The sequence below is a fragment of the Eptatretus burgeri genome, chromosome 2 (genome assembly GCF_056783735.1).
Source record: "Eptatretus burgeri isolate ZD-2024b chromosome 2, Ebu_testis_v1, whole genome shotgun sequence".
Classification (NCBI taxonomy): Eukaryota; Metazoa; Chordata; class Myxini; order Myxiniformes; family Myxinidae; genus Eptatretus; species Eptatretus burgeri.
Window position 1 is genome coordinate 152043790 of NC_140962.1, and position 6849 is coordinate 152050638.

At 42.3% G+C, this 6849-nt stretch overlaps 1 protein-coding gene across 1 annotated transcript in view; it reads left to right on the forward strand.

The window, feature by feature from the left end:
* Positions 1–3617, forward strand: part of LOC147033569 (uncharacterized) — a 69577-nt gene extending 65960 nt beyond the window's left edge. Inside the window, exon 5 of the mRNA XM_085851701.1 lies at positions 1–3617. This exon is cut by the window's left edge and continues 1012 nt beyond it. The gene's annotated coding sequence lies outside the window, so the exon portion shown is untranslated.
* The last annotated feature ends 3232 nt before the right edge of the window (positions 3618–6849 follow it).

Sequence of the window (6849 nt, forward strand, 5' to 3'; positions counted from 1 at the left end):
AGGAGGTGAGATTGATGCCACTCAGGGAAAGACCATGACTGAATTGAATAGAAAACAACAAAGGTACTAGTGAGGAGAACAAACCAAGCACTCGGAAAAATGATACCAAAATAATCGCCCTTGAAAAAAAGTCAATAATGTTTGTTTTGCCGCAACACTGCTCATTGAGGAAAAAGGTAGAAGGCAAACAACACCGCAAGAAAAATATGCCAGGCCCCCATTAACACAAACCAAATAGCACCAGGGAAACAGAGACTTGAGAAACAGAGAAAACAACTGAAAATGGAAACGTGACAAATATAACAATTTAATAAGGGAAAATGATGCTTCAAGCCAAAGAGAAGATTCTAAAAATAAAACTTACCCCCGGTTGGGGGTGACGTCAACTCTGAAGCTCTGTAGATGTGGATCTCTGATCGGCTTAGAATGGCTTCGATGTCGTCTTGTCTTTTGGTTCAACGAACAGACCAAAGCCCGGGAGTGAAAAGGATAGAAAACCTCAGAAATCAAACTACATTTCTGAGTTATCCAGAGATAGATTTTGAAAATGGTTGATTTGGAACATTTATGATCAATGTGTCTTCAAAAAGATAGAAACCGGACCTCAGAAATCAAACCGCATTTCTGAGTCATAAATGGCGGATGATATTTTGACAATGGATGATTTCACAAGTTTATAGCATCGGTGATCTTGACATTGACCTTCAATCAGGTCTAAAGTCATACAGTTGTGCATCACTCATCGACCCCTTCCTACATACCAAGTTTCATCAAGATCGGGCGAAATTTTTTTTGACCGTATCACATCGACGATTTTTCCAACTTTGAAGACACGTGACTCGATAACCAGGAAGAATTTCAAAAAACTGGCCTGACCAAATTTAGATATTGTTCCATATTATGAGAATTCGAAGACATTTCGAAGATCGGATCACAAACGGCGGAGGAGATAGATTTTGAAAATGGACGATTTCGCAACTTTGGAGTGGCCTTGACCTTGACCTTCAATCGTGTCAAAAGTCAAACCATCGTGCATCACTCATCGACCCCTACCTACCACCAAGTTTCATCAAGATCGGGCGAATTATTTTTGACCGTATCACATCGACGATTTTTCCAACTTTGACGACACGTGACTCGAAAACCAGGACGAATTTCAAAAAACCGGCCTGACCAAATTTAGATATTGTTCCATATCAGAATCCGAAGCAATTTCGAAGATCGGATCATAAACGGCGGAGGAAATAGATTTTGAAAATGGACGATTTCGCAACTTTAGAGTGACCTTGACGTTGATGTTGACCTTCAATCGGGTCGAAGGTCATACCGTTGTGCATCCCTCATCGACCTCTACCCACATACCAAATATCAAGAAAATCGGAAGAAAAAAATGGGGATGTACGGACGTGGGGAGGTACGGACATCGAGACTGGTTTTATTCGGTCATCTCTAATGAGATGACCTAAAAAAACACATACAAAGTCGAAGAGAAAGACCTGGAATTGATGAGTGCCCAAAACAAATTCAAAATAGAAATGATAGCAGGGAAAATAAAAACTACCTTGAGGCCAACAACAGAAAAAAACAAAACCAGCTGATTGAAAACCCAAAAAGATTATGGCCTTTGAACTCGGGAAATCGAGAACTCGGGAAACGGAAACAGAATGGGTCCATTCCCCCCTGAAGAAGACGAACTCAAAAAATTCTGGAAAATAATTTATGAAGACTGAAGAGAAACCAATAATGAGGCAGAATGGATCTGAAAGTTGGAAAAGAAAAAGCAACATCTGTAGTAATTGCCCAGAGTGATAATTGACGAAGAAAAATGCCAAACTCCAAAAGCCCTGGCCCGGATGGGATTCTAACCTTCTGGCCACAGCAACTACATTCTCTCCACAATCACTATGCTTGAGCATTCAACAAACATATCCAAGAGGAAAACATAATGGATGAATGGCTCAAAGAAGGTAACATCTGAAGATGAATCCTCATCCCAAAATCTGAAAGAAACCCAACTTCCTCCACAAATATAGGCTTATAATATGTCTCCCAACAACATACAAACTTTTCACAGGAATCATCACAGAAATGATTTACCACCACCTAACACAACAAAGAGCTCGAGAGGAAGAGCAGAATAGATGTAAGAGAGGATGTTACAGAACAAAAGACCACCTATCACTGAATAATGCCATACTTGAAAACTGTAAATTTGAAAGCACCAAATTGTCCAAAGACTATAAAGAAAAAGCTTTTGAGAGTGTCCCACATTCATGGAAGGTAAAGTGCATGCAAATGTACAAATCAACCCCTGAATAATCAAACTGATTGAGAAAGCAATGGAGCTCTGAAATACCACATTGATATTACAGCACTCGGAAGGAAAGATCGAAATACCAGAGGTGAAGATACGTCACGGGATCTTCCAGGGTGACACAGCCTTTCCCCTCTCCTGTTTTGTCTGCCTCTGGACCCACTGAGTAACCTTATTAACAAGCAAGGACACAGGTACACCTGAATATCCAACAGAACAACATCCAAAAGAACAACAAGCTGACATATACTGCATATGGATGTCTTTAAGCTTTTGCACTGAATGACAAAAATTGCCAGAACTCGTGAAACAGTACTCCAAGGATATTTGAATGGAATTTGTGTGAGATAAATGTACCAAGTGCACAATTGTACAACACAAAAAAGGACAACATAAATATCCATCCAAGAACACCAATACAGGAGCGAGGAGACGAAGCATCATACAAATACCTCGGGTAGAAGAGGGTCACAAAAGATGTCACAGGCTGCACAGAAAATAAATGGATGATCTTACTCTTCCACACAGTGCCTAACAGTCAGTAGTATATGATTTTTAAGTTTTTCTAATGTTAATATTATGAGACATGCCCAAACTCCAGCACAAAATTCAATGAAGTGAATACGGAGGAGATTGCAGCATAACGAATTTGGGCCTATTGGTTTGAGCCGTATCAATTGCTTCAAAGGTCAATCATTTTGTTTGTGTGAAAGACATCGACATTGTAAAATTATCCAAACATTTCATGCACATTTTGTACTGGAGCAAATCTGAACATTGAACTGAAGGGAATAAGGTTTGTGGTTGAATTTAATAATTCCCACCTGATTATTTTTGCATCAAATTGATAGATGATTTTTGATATGTTTATCAATAATAATCTGTTTGTGTCTGTTTAGTTGTTGTTTATGATTTTGATGTTTCATCATTGTTTTAATAAAACCAGTTGATCTTTTGGACAACCAGTTTTCCTTGTTTTTTTGGAATTGGTCATTCCTACTTACCTTTTTTTGCCCATCAACTCAATGAAATTTTCAACCCTTTTGCCAACTTGAGAATCCACAATCATGAAGGACACTATAGTTCCGTTCTTTGACTTCTACCAGGTAAGCTGGCGCATTGCACCACAGTGAGTGTACAAAGCTTGCCTCTTTCCACTCCCGATTTCCACATTTGATGTTGCATTGTATTGTCCTACTAGGTTGTATTGTCTAGGTTGTATTGGTATACTAGGTTGTATTGTCAATACTAGGTTGTATTGTCCTACTAGGTTGTATGATGATGGAAGGGGCAAATATATTTGGGATGTGAAAGGAAAGCATTTTCCATTATGTGGTGTGGGGAAAGGGGGGTGGGGGTGCAGAGTGATATGTGGATGTTGCCTGGTTGGAAATGGTTGAGTGAGGCCAGCCTTCTTACATCGACATCTTTCTTCTGCACATTTGTATTTTTCAAAGAGCGTTGGTGCTGTCAAAGCAGTTTCTTAGCAATGGTTATACTTGGTGGTTTGCTATTGTCTTTCCAGCAATGTTTGTGTTCTATCCTTTTAAATGCTGAACGTCAAGCAAGGAAGCAGCACATACAATTTTTAAAGTACTTGGAATGACTCTGCTGCGGTTTGAACCACTGACCACTGGGTTCTTGTAGACGAGGAGGGAACACTCCAACGATTACACCACCGAGTGTCGTGAATTTCACAAGCAGTAAAACCTCCCTTCGCACTCAGGATGCGTTCCTGGAAAAGAAAGCGCAAATTGAAAATGTGCTAAAAGTGGTCATTATACCATTGTTCACACGGAGATGCATTACCCAACAGCGTTATTTCTTACACATGAACGGTATATGAGGGCTTCATTTGGGTATCGATAATAGCGTTAATGTAGCTTCTCCATTATCAATGACCTCAATTTAGTCGTTGTTTTCACTCAAATATTGCTTCTTCAAGACGAGGTATTGCTGTGAGTAGTTGTTTCCTGGTACAATGGCTGCCATTTTGTTTTTGCAAGGTCGCAGGAATAAGCTGTAACTTTGGAAAGTTTAGCATGCAGAAATATTTATAGTCAGTGTTTGAACAAGATGGAAACACTCACGTTTCGTGCCCTCAGATGGTACCTACAGGTCAGATATTGAAAACTGAACAATGTACATTTGAAAACTGTACAATGCGTTGTCGATCATGAAAGAAAGGTATGTTTTGATAACTGTCCATGCAGAGGAAAGAAAATGATCATGAATAATACTGGAAGTCTTTAATCTAATGCAAGATGTCTAAATGTCATATTGTTACGGATTCGGAAGCCTCCTGCACACAGACAGTCAGCGGCCCCCGCAGTTCAGTTGTTTCAATAAGTATGTGTTTATAGTTAGAGCCCCCATCCCCTATGTCAAACGGGAATTACATGTGTGCGCTGTGAAGTTTCTTTACAGTTAGTTTTTTTTTTTACAACAAATCCCCTTCACTTCTTCAAACCACCAACTCCATTGCCCACCTGTTTTTGGCTGAAGGCATGGGCGGAGCCTCCATTGCTTCAGATGGAGGCTCCGCTCCAAGAGTGGCATGGAGCTTTTCCTCCAGCCAATGAGCGAAGGGCGAGCATCGCACACACGCCCCTGTGAATAAGGAGCGAGAGCGCCGATGAATAAGTGGGGGTGGTGAGCAGTCAGTCTGGTGGCTTGGTCTTGGTCGTGGTTCAAGCGGTCTTGGTCTTGGTGGTCGCGTGGTCGGTCGAGCGAGAAGGGTTGGTGTCTGGGCTCGTCGCCATTGCTCCTGTTTCGCCCCAAATTGGGCGCCGTATCCTCGTCGCCGAGTCTGGAGTCTCGGCTGCTCGCCATCCAAGTTCCCGTGGACCACGGGTCCCACACGTGCAGTCGCGGGCTAACCGCACGAGGCGGTCAGGTACCGACAGGACCCTGGTCCCCAGCTCGCCTTTCCCTCCTGGGCTGAATAAAGACCCACTGGGTCCATTTCGTGTGTGTGTGTGTGTGTGTGTGTGTGTGTGTGTGTGTGTGTGTGTGTGTGTGTGTGTGTGTGTGTGTGTGTGTGTGTGTGTGTGTGTGTGTGTGTGTGTGTGTGTGTAGCGAGTCTGTTAGGTCGAATTGAATAAGTGTTTTCTTTTCATCATATATTGCATTTTATTCAGTTGTAACTCTGCTCTGTATCTCTCTTCCCGATTATTGCCCCCATTATAAATAAACCCCCAATTGTTAAATGTTCCAGTTCGTTGCCCGTGTTTTCTTCCATTGACCCAGCACGGTGCGGGCTTGAGAAATAGTGAGGCCATCGGTGCCGTAAGTTGTCATTGGGTCCGACGGACTTTTGTAATTCCGCTCGGTTACACCGGACCGAGGTCGCTTGAGCGACTCGGTTTCCACAGAGTCCGTTGAGGGTGTAACTTCCTCGGTAATTTGACGACGTGGGTACTTAGGTATATTGAAATTTAGCTAATAACCCTACCCGATGCCATTAGAGAATTGGCGATCACGGTCCTTAAGTGACCCGTCGACTCCGGACTTATCCGAGAGTCACAACCTAAATTCCGGGGTGTTCGGTGGAGACGACCCTACTGCTCCCCCTAGTGGTCGTTTATCGCCACCGAACCCCGGCCCACAACAATATATGTCTATATATTGGATTTCCCATGGGTGCTGGGCGACAAGGTTTATAAAGAACAAGAATGACCGCATTGTGGTCACAACCTGCGACAAGATTCGGGACCGGGCTGATTTGGAAACGCACATTTAAAGCACTTAAAAAATGAACAGTGAGATTGGGAAATACACATTGACTGTGCCATTAAAACATTAAGTCGACACCTCTCGTGTCAGCCTCCGCCACACGGTTATGTTAGAACGAACTAATTCGTCACACAGTCACGGATTGTTTAACTCCAATATGGGGCTGTTCAAAAGCTACGTAATGCTATTTATTTATGATTTTAGTAATTTACGTAATGCTATGCAACGCTTGGTTACCATGCGTTCTGACGAGCGTGATTAAACCTAATTGTTATCTTCGACATGTGATTCGATTTTTTTCGGGGTCGACCCCAGACAAAGCCCGTGGAAACCTGACAACAAAGCAAAACAGTATATGATCAGCAGAAGCCGAGAGGCCTAATGTGTTAGGCCCAACAGAAAACCAAGATGGCGGCCATATCATTTTGTCAGGTTTCTACGGTGGGTGGAGTCAATCTACTAATGTGGGTGTGATCCGACAGTTGTCTGACCAATGGGTGTACATTTCACAAATTGAACGATGACGGCAGCAGCAGTGGTGAGTAGCTCTTGGGGACAAGAATACTTTTGTCATCGTTGATGTCAAATGACCGTAGAGCCAGAGATCCAACTTATGTGCCATCTTTTTTCTCCTCGTCGTTGATATAATGCTCTTTACTACCAGAAAACCGTCATTTGTTTTCTAAATAGGCTCTAATATTGTTACGAATCTGGAAACCATTCGCCTTCACACATACAGTTGACCCAAAGTTTCGTTATTTCGTTAAGTATATGTGGATAGTTAGAATCTCTCCCCTATG